The 12,756-nt window shown below is 33.7% G+C and overlaps 1 long non-coding RNA gene across 1 annotated transcript; it reads right to left on the minus strand.

Moving 5' to 3' along the window:
• Positions 9,509 to 10,589, minus strand: LOC110269929. Its single transcript, XR_002358774.1, has 3 exons — positions 10,548 to 10,589; positions 9,695 to 10,178; positions 9,509 to 9,584 (listed from the first exon to the last, which is right to left on the minus strand). It is a non-coding gene; the product is annotated as an uncharacterized LOC110269929 (long non-coding RNA).

The raw sequence follows: 12,756 nt of genomic DNA on the forward strand, positions 1-12,756 counted from the left end.
ATATTTGGAATTCCTCTAACCAAATTTTTCTTGACTAGCTTAAAAATTTGGTACATGCTAGCATGACCCAACTTTCTATGCCATAGCCATTTTTTAGATTCAAGAGAAGTAAAACATGTTACATTTTGTTCTTTCAAGTCCTCAAGAGTTAATCCATACACATTATTGCACCCTTTAGCCTCAAACTAAATATCCCTAGTTCTTTCACAAACAACTAAGCACATAAACTTTCTAAAAATAACTTCATATCCTAAATCACACAATTGGCTTACACTAAGTAAATTATGTTTCAAACCATTTACAAGAAGAACATCATTTATACTAGATGAAAAGCTTTTACCAACTTTCCCAACGGCCACTATCTTTCCTTTACCATCATCACCGAAAGTGACAAATCCTCCATCATACTCATCAAGCTTTATAAAGAAGGTTGTCTTTCCGGTCATATGCCTAGAGCATCCGCTGTCCATGTACCACATATTCTCTCACCAAAGAAGCACTGAATAGGAAAGTGTCTATTTCGGTTACAAAGTCTACAAAACCTTGGAGTTGCTGTTTTATTAAAGATGAGGCAATGTTTTCAAAATAAGGTTTCTCAACAGATTTATAGAAGGCCAAGCCAGCTTTATCATAAAGAGGTTTTTGACTAACCAAGATTTGATTCAGATTTTCAGAACTTTGAGTGAACTTGGCTAAGTCTTCTTTAAGCCTTTTGACCTCTTTAAGCAACTCTTCATTTTCCTTAAAGCAGTTTACGTATGCAACAACAGAATGATCACTTTCACAGTTCCTAAGTTGGGCTTTTAACTGCTTGTTTTCTTCAACAAGATCAACAGTAGTTTCGGCCTCCCTTAGTTTTTCTTTGAGAAAACCATTTTTTGCTTTAAGAATGGTGATTTGTTGTTCAAGATCTTGATTATCCAGCAGAAAGCATCTTATTTTTTCAGAAAGGTGATCTATCATAAGATGAAGAGCTTCAGTGTCAAGGTTAGGAATGACTACCTGTTCAACGTGGTCTGCCATGAGGCATGGTTGGGACTTGGTTTCGGATTCTTCATCCTCTACAGAGTCGTTTTCTAAGTCCTCCCAAGAAGCCATCAGCCCTTTCTTCCTTCCCTTCTTTGGCTTCTCTTCTTTCTTCAACTTAGGGTAATCTGATTTGAAGTGTCTAGTTTCTTTGCAGTTGTAACATATCACCTTGCTGAGATCTTTTCTTTGTTTCCTAGAGCTGCTTCCCTTGCTTCTCTCCTTGAACTTCATCATTTTCCTGAATCTTTTTGCAAACAACACAAATTCATTTTCAGAGGAATTATCACTAGATTCATCATCCAGGGGGTTAGTAACAGATGTAAAAGCAATTCCTTTCTTTTTTGAATCCTTTTTCAAATAAGTGTTTTCAAAAGCAAGTAGGTTTCCTCTCAAGTCATCATATGTCATGGAATCTAAACCACTACTCTCAGATATGATTAAAGCTTTTGTTTCCCACTCTTTAGTAAGACATCTTAGAACTCTCCTCACAAACACACAATCAAGATACGTAATTCCCATAGCATCCAAGCCAACAATGATGATGTTGAATCTTTTAAACATTTCATCTATTGATTCTCCTTCCTTCATTGAGAACATTTCATATTCTCTGTTCAACATGTCTATCCTTGTCTTCTTTACTATGGTGGTTCCTTCATGAGTGATTTGAAGTTTGTCCCAGATTTCCTTTGCCGTTGTTCATCGTGATACCCGTCGGTACTCGTCAAAGTTGATAGCACAGTTGAGCAAGTTGATAGCCTTGGCATTGAGCTCCACCTTCTTTCTGTCTTCTTCGGTCTAGCTGGCTTCTGGTTTGAGTGAGATCACTCCTTCAGCACATGTAGTGGTTGGAAACTGAGGACCCTCCAAGATAATTTTCCAGAGTCTGTAATCTACTGCTTGTACAAAGATCGTCATTCTCTCCTTCCAATAGGTGTAGTTTTTCCCATTGAAAAGGGGAGGTCTGTTGCTTGACTGTCCTTCTGTCAGATTGTAGGACACCAGAGTTGAACCACTGTTTTCTGCCATCTGGATCTTTTCTCCAAGTAACAAAGCTTGATCTCTTTGAGACCAAACTCTGATACCAATTGATGGTTTTCAGTGGCTAAGAGAAAGGGGGTTGAATCTTAGCCCCTTTTTCACTTAATAACACTTGCTGGTCTTTGAAACAACTTCTGGAGACTTTTTTATTTTTGTCTCGTACCCAACCACGAGACTTTTTCTTTTTGTCTCGTCACCCAGCACGAGATATTTTTTTAGTTTTATCTCCTGGGTAGCAAAAACAGAAATGAAGTAGAAGAGAGAGAAAATTACACCAAGATATATCTTGGTTCAGTTGCAAAGTGCAAGGCAGCCTACATCCAGTCTCCATCACAACGATGATGGAATTTCACTATAATCATTCTTGATTACAAACACCAATTCTTCCTAGGAACTACCCTTCCTATCTAGGACAAGTCCAGAATCTAATCCCCAATTCTGAACTTAACTTGGTCACTGCCAAGCTTTCAACTGCTAAGTGGTAACCCAACTTGCAAGGGGATTGTCACAGAATCATGAAACACAACACAAATGTACAAAGGACCTCTAAGGACATCTATGGATTTTTCTTTTAATTTTGCACTCTCTGCCTTTTTTCGCTCTATGGCTTTTTCTTACAAACCTCACTGTTTGTCTTTTTCCATGAGACTCAAGACAGACAAAATTAAACAGAAAAATACAAAACAGAAAACATTGAAGGAGAAGAACTTCTGTTAGCTTAGGTAGCTATGAAAACTCTGTGCCTTGCACTCTCACTCCTTGTTTCAAGCCCTGGCTGTTCTTCCTTACTTATAGGGGGAAGCCTCCACGGTTGAAACCAAATAAACCAAGCTAAACTTCTTCTTCTTCTTCATACAAACCGGTTCGGCCAGAGTGAGAGGAGAGATAACCAAATGTAAAATCCAATATGCAATTACCTCTAGTCCTTCCTTGGTCACCAATCTTCATCAATCCGAGCCCTCCATCTTGCTTTGCCCTCCAAGAAGGATTCCTAGCCCTTGATGAGTTATGATGATGACAGCTTCATCTGCTCTAAGTTCTGCCTCCTCCATCACATAGCCACTGTAGCTACTTCCTGTGGTGGTTGAGCAAAATCAGAGACAAGTCATTCCTCCAAGGATCTTCCTCTACTGACCGAAATATTCTTCTTCTATTTTTGGTATGGAGAAGCTGAGATCCTTTCACCAAATCTTATCTTTCTTAGTTGGAAATCTTAGCCTCAATATACTTTATTTTGTTTTTTTTTCTTGCCATCATTGTGATGGCCTTGTAGCTTATTTCTCCTTCTTTTTGGTAGCTCAAAGTTCCTTCCATAGCTGCTGTGTAATGACCGAAAGCAAGAAACAAGATGATAGAGAGGAGAGAGAAATTTGAACACAAATGAATGGATTTGATAAAGTAAATTAAAATTTTCACTTCCCTTTGCTTTAGGTAGCGTGCCTCATTAAGGCCATCAATCAAATCAACTACAATTTCTCTCTCATGGTTCCAAGGTCTTCATTAACTCTTCTTAATAAAATTTGAATTCCATCACAATGAAAAAAATGAGATCCGTTGGAAGCAATGAAACTTTACTTTCTTTGCTTAATAGTTTCGGACCAAGCTTTGGTCTTTTTAGCAAAGATTTTAATTGGGCTTATAGCAATAATAATTCAAACTGGCCCATCAAATAAAACACTTCAGCCATCATTCATATGATGATATTGCTCAAGGCTGAAATTTTGATTTCATTGGGCTTAGGTTCTTTTCTTCTTTTTGGCCCAATAGCAAAATCTGCACCAACAAAATTATTAATTAAGCAAGTATGAATTGATATTAAATTAATAATTTTGTAATTAATCACACTAATAATGTTTGTTCATCACTAATTTAATAGAGTTTTCCAAACTCATCACAACTTTTCAGCCACAAAACCACATCAAATTCATCATGATTTAAGCCTTAAAATAGCCCATTTGAGCTTGCAGCAATTTGGTTTTTATACTTCTCCATAAAACCGAATTGTCAAGCTTGTAAATCATCAAATTTTTACCAAAAATAAACATACAAACATGCAATTTCAAGCACCAAACATTAGCCCTCAAAATCATTAATAACATTTAGGGGGGTTTTTAGCTCACTAATAAGAACAAAATTAATCATTAATAATTTAGACAAACCTTATCTCTTATTGCAGCCCTCAAAATCTATAGCACTTAGGGGGTTTTTAGCTCACTTTTTCACCTAGTTTTCAATCAAAACCAACTTTAAAACCATGATGCATACAAGAACCAAACCTACTTCAGAATATTAGGAAATATTTTCTCACCTCTATTGAACTGAAAATGAAAATTTTTTGGTTCACAAGGTACCTAGACAAGATATCTAAAGAGAAAACGTAAAAAATGACAAGTTAGAGCATGGTTCTTCATGATCGAACCATACATGAAGGGAGAGCAGCCATTAAACCTCAACATACCTTTGGAAAATTGGCATGATTGTGTAGAGGATGAAGAGAAGAACACTTTAATCAGTTTAGATTTTTAGTGACGATTTTAGGAAGCAAAAGAAACAAGCTTGAAGATTACATATTCATGGAGTTTCTCTCTTTTTTTTCCTCAAGAAACCACCGCTGGAGAAGAAGATAGAAGCTGCTGGAAATGTTTTCCAAGGAGGCCGTGTGTCATCAAGGTGCTTAGTTACCAAAGTTACAAAAATATCAATAAACGGATAATTACTGAAGCTAGATATATTAGAACACAAGTAATAACACATCTAGAGGTAATTATATGAGCTACTAGTATAAATGATATTAGTATAAATGATACTAGTAACATGATAATCATGAATATAGAAGATCTATGATGAAGCATAGCATAGCTAAGTTCATCGAAGAGTGCCGGTAGATTTTGGATGTAAAAGCTAGTTAAATAATAAATTAATTATGAGTGACGAAGGTTAAAAAGTTAAATTTATAATTGGAAGAGATAAAAATATTTAGGATACAAATTAAAATACTTATCTTAAAGGTTTTGACTCAAGGTTGGGTCAAACGAGCCAAAAATCACAACAAGCCTTCACCAGGCCCAAGCCTAAGTATATAACCTCACACCTTAGCCAAGTTCAGCATTCTTATGCCTTTCATTTGAAGGAAAGCTGCTGAAAGAGAGAAGAGAAGGAGAGAAGAGAGAGCCCTATAAGCACTATTCACCACCACACTCTTTTGCTTATAACTTTCGAATCGTAGCTCCGATTGACGAGCCGTTTGCGGCACGCATAGCTCTCCTTATCCTATTTAATTCTATCTAAATATTGTGGTGAGTAAATTCAAAATTCCTGCTCCATTTTTGAATTCTTCATTGTTTCACATTTTTTGGATAAATGGTATTGAAATCTTGTGATTTTGGTTCTTTAGGGGTACTCTAACATGGATTCCAAGTAAGTTTCATCCCAAATTTGAGTAGGTTAAGGTAAGAAACCTTTTTTTCTTTGGATTTTTCCAATTTTATGAATCCTAGTTGAGGAAATTATAAATTTTGTTGTGAATAGCTTAATTGTTGAGTTGATTATTGTGGGTTGGTGCCTCATTGATTGGTGGAAGCTGGGGTTGATTGTGGAGCTTTGGTTTGAAGGACAATTGATCAAGCTTGGGTCCATTCTATTTGGTGTGAAAAATTCAAGGGTTTAGAAACGCCATTTAAGAGGTACGTGTTTTCGTTTCGGGTAGGCATTATGTAAAGTTGTATGAAAACCTAGGTTAATTGTCCCTAGGATAGGATTGAACGGTATTGGTTGTTGGTGTGATTAGTTGAATGGATATATGTATGTATATGTATGATTTAATTGATGTGGCATGATTTCATATATTGGTGATTATTGTGGAAATTGAGCTGAAGACCATGATAGGGTGAGAAATTCTCTATTTCGTAAGTTGAGGTAAGACATAGTGGTGGTATGGCTATGTGGTAATTGTTGAAGTAATGATGATTGATTTAGTTTAGTTGTAAATTGTGGATGTATGAATGTGTGTACCAAAGAGTTTATTGGTTGATTAGGTGTTGAAATAGTTAGGAATTGAAGAAGTGAGTGTTGAGAAGGGTTAGAAATGGTGTTTGAATTGAATTCAATAGAAGAGTTGGTGAAATTGGTTATTTTGTGAAAATTGGTAAAATGAGTTTTTGACCAACTTCAATGGGTCATAACTTGGCGCTCAGAGTTCGGAATTTGATGGATTTTTTCTTAAATCAAAGATAATGATGAGATCTTTAAAATGGTTTAACAATGGAGGAAAATAAATAATTGTAGCAAAAGTTATTGATATTTGAAAATAGGGGTAAAAAACTGAATTATGAGTTCCAAAATTTTTGGCAAAACCGAATCTTGCGCGTATGCATGGGTAATGCATACGCATGAATGTGAAATAGAATTGAAATTGCGCGTACGCACGTGCATAAACAAAATTGAAATTGTGCATAAGCACGAGATATGCATACGCATGACTACCGTGTTTTTCAGAAAATGTTAATTTTAACTGTTTTAGCCTATCCAACCAGCTTTTTAACTCCCGTAACCCTCAATTAAGGTCCGATACCTAGGCTTTAGGCTTGAAAATGAGTGTGAGTATATTGAATGGATTAAAGTGATATGTTTGAGTGAGATTGTGGATTGGAGAACCTGAGTTATGATAATTGAAGGAAGCCTGTGGTTAATGAAACTATTGAATACTAAATCGATTTAAGACATGAGTAATGATAACCGATTGTGATCTAAATCACTTTTCTGGCAAGGTCAGTGGTATAACCCGCTTGCATTCTGAACTGATGTTTACTGTACTCTTGGCAAAGATGTGGCACGGACAGTGGTGAATCTCACTTGCAAATTGAGCTGAGTTATGCCAGTACAAGGACGATGATTAATCCCACTTGTTCGTGGTTCTCTCTATCTGTAAGGTGGTAGGGTACTAATTCCCCGATCTGTATGGCACTACCTCACTAGGGAAAGGTGGTTAGGCACTCATCCCCCAATTTATGCCCTTGATGTGTACCTCCAGAAAAGGTGATAGAGCACTAATCTCCCGATTATATGCCTCTTGGGATGCGCAGAAGAGAGATGATGTCCGGGTTAAAAAAAGAGAATGGATGAGAGATGTTGTAAAGGACTGAGATTATGAATTAGTGATATAGTGGAGGACTTAGCTTAATTACCTTATTTTGGATTAGTGTGACTCTAGGCTTGGATCTGTTTATTGGAGTTTAGGATTGCCTAGTGGTTTCGTATAATTTTATATCGTCTCTATTGGAAACTGTTACTCTATTAGGAACTTTCGAATTCTTACCCGTTTTGAAAATTTTCTGTTTTTTAAATACAGGACGTGACGCACCTTGTTGAGCATGTTAGATTTTCTTGGACAGCGAAGACTCCTTTATATTTTGTATTTTGTCTTAGTGTTGTTTATTTCTCCACTTTTGTATATGTATATGTATATACCTCTTAGAGGTTGATCTTTGGAGAAACAGGATTATGTTTTGTTTAACTTCTAGTTCTGTAATATACTTTCAAGCCGGCCTTCTCTTCGCAGGTTAAGACTTGTACTTGTTATGTATCTCTTTTGAAATTCTATCTCTGTGTGTGTGTGTCTTTTGTTTCCGTAGCCAATGCTTTCTATCCTTAACATTTTCGAGTGCGACGCAATTTCTCTTTTTCTTATCCTTCTTTCACAGGCTCCTAGTTAAATTATCTTTCGAATATATGTACGTATTTTTATTTTTAGGTGTCGTAATTCCTCGACACCTTTGATTTACGACTTAAACAAAAAGTTCTATGTGGTAAGGTATTACATTGGATACAGTTATTATTTTATTATCATAAAATATTAATATAATAAAATATTATTATTTATTTTTTTGCGTATTCAAAATCGGTTTGTTAAACGGAGTCTAACCATATACTCGAATTTTCCAAAATTCATAATCGAAGTGGCTCAAAAATATAGTTTTTTGCTAGTTTGGTACTCATGATGCGGCGAGGTACTTGATAATGCAATGCCTGTATAGTAGAGGTGCCTGCTTCACCAAACTTTTAGAAAAGTTTCGTTTCACCAAAAATTAGGTTGTTACAAATTTGATTGGATTTTGGTTGTTAAATTTGTTTGTAGTTAAGTATTTGAAAAATTCAGAAGAAAATTGCACCAAAACAATACCAAGACAACTAGAAAATACTAACAAAAAAAAAAAAAATCAGGAGCCTCCCAACTTACTCCATATATATATAAATATCGAGATGGCATCCTTAGGGAAAATAATGGTACAGCAAGGAAAAAAATTTGAGGAAAATTAACAACTTATTGAGGGAGAAAAAATTAATTGGTGCTTGGTGCTTCAAATTATAGCTTGAAGCATTAAATTTTGTAAAAATTTTAGATTGTTATAGTTCAATGGTTTTCTTTAAACATGTTATATTGAGTTTAGTGTTTAACTTTTCTTCTCCTTTTATAATTAACTTCTAATTATAATTAACTTCTAATTTTGTTTACAAGAGGTAGGGTACATGAAAACTTTTTAAAGTTGGCGTAATGTGAGTTTAATTATTACTTTAGCTTAAGCATATTTGATTATAATTGAATTTTTGTAATATAAGTTAGAGTCTTTTTTATTATAATCTAATTATAGCATCACGCTGAAAAAAAAATTACATAATTAAAGTTTCAAATAGTAAATGTCAAAAAATCAGAAACAGAATTCACACTTGAAATTATAGAAAAAATGTTAACATGTATATATCCTCGTTGTACTTGACTCAAACATTGGTGTTCTAATATTTTCCATAAAAAATTGAATAAAATTTAATAATATTCTAAAGAAACAATGACATATCAATTAATTAGTCATAAATATTTAATAATTAAGTAACTAAGAATGTAATGATCTTTGTGTTGTCCTGCATAAATAATGAAAAAACAAATTTGTAAGACATATAAGTAGGTTCGTTTTGAGGTACTGAGACAGAGACTGAGAGACTGAGATCCAGTATTATGTTTGTTGGTCAGAGACTGGTACTAAAATTTTTGTCTCTGTCTCCAAAATTTGAGTATTTCAGTATCTCCAAAAAGTGAAGACACAGAGGACTAAAATTTTTAGAGATGGAGACTAAAAAGTTAATAACATTTTATACTTAAAATACCCTTATTTCAATTAATTAATTTCAATTTTACCCTTGTGCAAATTAAATTAGAGTTTCATTCTTATTTTAATTTCTGTCTCCCATTTTGTACCAAACAGAATACTGGAATTTATTTCAATCTCTGTTTCTTAGTCTCTGTCTCTCAGTTTCAGTCTTTTCGTCTCTGTCTCTCCACCAAACGCTTCCAAAGGTAGCGTTTGGTGGAGAGATAGAGACGGAAAGATTGAGACTGAGAGACAAAAATTAAAATAAATCCCAGTATTCTGTTTTGTGCAAAATGACAAAACTTTTACTTCCATCTACCTACCTCACTGGATCCAGAGAGGAAATTCATGACAATGTTTGTGTAGTCCCACAAACTGCAAATGCCATATTAATGTTCCATCCGTCAATAATAACCACAAGATGGTTTCACTAGTCATTAATACACCTTTCTTCTTTAAGACTTGCATAGAAAATTCATAAGTACCTATTTGTCACTAAAAATGTTGCAAGTTATTTTTCAGATTCACATAATAGTCAGCAGCTGCAACCTTGTCAGCAAGTTTCCTTAACAACAACAAAAACTAAATAAGGCATATCACACTATCTTTTTCACTCTTTTTCCTTTTCCTAAGAGTGCGTGCTATATATATGCATTTCAAGCACTCGAGTAGAACCACACATTGGAATCCATACCAAAATCACCATCCCAAATAAGCTGGTAGAGAAAGAAAAGAGGAAAACCATTCTTGCTACTTAGTAGTCCATCCCAAATATAATACTCCTGGCTGTATAAATGTATTCAAGATAGTATATTAAATCTATCTACTAGATAATCTTTATGTTGTTCTGCATGTTCTCGGCAATACAAATCAGTAACTCATTCAATCCATTGCCTGATTTCTTCTCCTGCGAACCTGACTCAGAGTGTACAGCCATAATATCCCTACCTTGTATAAGCGGTTCCGTTGCTGGAAAATCAAATCGAATAGAAGAGGCTGGCGATTTTATTATAACAAAATAAAGCATATAACAATATCCATATGTGTGCTTCAAAATACTTAATATCCATATGCATGCTTCAAAATACTCAAAGCTTGTTAAGTATCAGTAACAATTAGAGTGGAAATACAAGAAATTCAACGGCTAACATGTTATGTCGAGTAAATTAAGAATGTGTTTCAACTTTCAACTAATAAACTATAACAAACTAACCGTAAACCATGTGCAACAAGAACCAAATAACATTACAAAGCTGGAATTTGTTAGAATAATTTGTTTTATTCCTTCATTACTATGAGCTGAAGAAGAGGTGAAATTTCTGCAGAAACAACAAATACCTGAGACATGTCCAACCTAATCTTTAAATGCTAGTGCCACATGAATCATTCAACTGTCCTATTTAAAATTTCTCTACCTCTGTTAGACCCACATGAATCATGTGACATGATAATACTTGTCCATATTCCATTGGGTGCTGAAGCATTTCGGCAAATTCGGAACGCAATCTTTCTGTATGAAAGAACTCGCCTTAATTGATTAGTAATTGATAAATAATCAAACAACATATATTAAATAATCAAACTCAGAAAATACCTACTAATCAATTATTATCATGCGAATTAAATCTATTTAAAAAATTAATCCAAGAGCTCTCAAATGCTTTATTAGACCAAGACTTCAGTACGATATGTCTCGTATCAACACAAATCTCTTTTATTTATAGCTGTTGAGCTATTCTTGGAATAGATCATCTATGTTTTTCTTTTAGAAATTGTATAATGTGATTAACATAGTTTCATATTCAGTTCATTCGTCAAGCTCTTTGTTCTCTCTCTCATTACCTTCATTGTCCATCAACAGTTCTTACTCTACTTAGATTCCAGTCAGTGTTGTTGGCTCAAAGCAAGAGATCAATTTAACGGTTATAACACTCTTGCATTACAGAACAAGTGAATGGGAGCTATCATAAACTAAAGACTACGAAGGAGACTAGATATTCCAAAAGAGAGCAAAATCATTTTTAGATGCACTAAAAATATCCACTACCAGCACACAAGAAATGCCATTGATGAAAATCAATTCATCATTTCTTATTTTCTTGTATTTTCTTTACATTACAAACACACAAATAAATATATGAGGAGCGTAGCTAGTAATTTAAAACGACATAGTCGAAACCAAAAATACCAAACAATATTTTGACATGTGTTCTTGTTAATTAAGGTTACATCTTAGGTCGCATAGTGTACTTAATTAGACCCGGAATATGAATATTCATCAAGTAGTAGTCGTTCCAATCCAGATTCTCGGGATCAAAGTTAAATTCCTTATCCATATTCTCATCATCAAAGTTGTTAAATTATATACAATAGAATGCTCTCAAACAGCATCTATGAAGAACTTAAGAGTTTAAAAAGGGATTCTTATCAATTTTATATGCTTCTGGTTGCCATGACATAGCGTACGAATTAGTTGAAGGCTTCAATGAAGCTAATAAAATTGCTAAAGAAACTGACTATGTTATCATAGTTGCTGAAATTGATAAAGCGAATTGAAAAGGTGTTTGATTACTAATAGATTTTGCAACAAATCAGCAGATTATGTAAAAAATGATAATTCATGTACTACAATAATCATATATCCTAAAATCAAATCAGGAATCATAATAACATGTGAACAAAATAAAGCATAAACTTTACTATTTAATTTTGTGAATTCTATTGAATTCTGAATTTAAATTTTAGATTTTACTTCAATAAGCAACAATTTTCTTAATCTGATCAATAAAAATAGAATCAAAATTCTAAAATAAAAAACACTAAAATAAATTAAGGTAATGCATTTAAAATACACCAAAATAAAAATTCACCTTCGTTTAGAAGAGGAGAATAAAACGCATTAAAAAAAGAAGAGTATATGACGATAAGAAGAGACTCAATGATACTGAGAAGATCCAGAAGAATAAAGCGTAATGCGAAAAAGAAGAAATTGAAGAATAAATTAAATTAGGTAGGTTGTAGTTCTATTTCAACATGTCGTATATTCTTAAATAATTTCTACATCAACATATTTATTTTTTACTGTATTATATATGATGGATGAAATGAATAACTAAAATTAGTATACAAATAATATTTATACACATAATTTGGAGTTTAATCCAAATCATCAACCAATCAGTTAAGGAGATTAAGTGAACATTATAAACACACGGCACCGCTTATCAATGATTGATTAAAAATGAAAAGGAAAAAAAAAAATGACACCACACGTTGACTATGACTTCCTAATTAGTCCGAAGTCAGCTTATACTCATCATCGAAAATCATTTATATAATTCCTAGTTATATCGATGATGGGATTTTCCGTAGTCTGGACATGTAATACAATATTTGTATCCTTGAAGGGATATTATTGTTTAAAATAAAAGCAAAGATAAAAAAGCATATACGATCTGATCTCATCATACTTTGTATTATTGATATTAGAATTGGTTATCAATTTCGATTCGATAAATTCTAATATTATATTAAAATTTAATAGGTC

Source organism: Arachis ipaensis, chromosome B01, assembly GCF_000816755.2.
Source record: "Arachis ipaensis cultivar K30076 chromosome B01, Araip1.1, whole genome shotgun sequence".
NCBI lineage: Eukaryota > Viridiplantae > Streptophyta > Magnoliopsida > Fabales > Fabaceae > Arachis > Arachis ipaensis.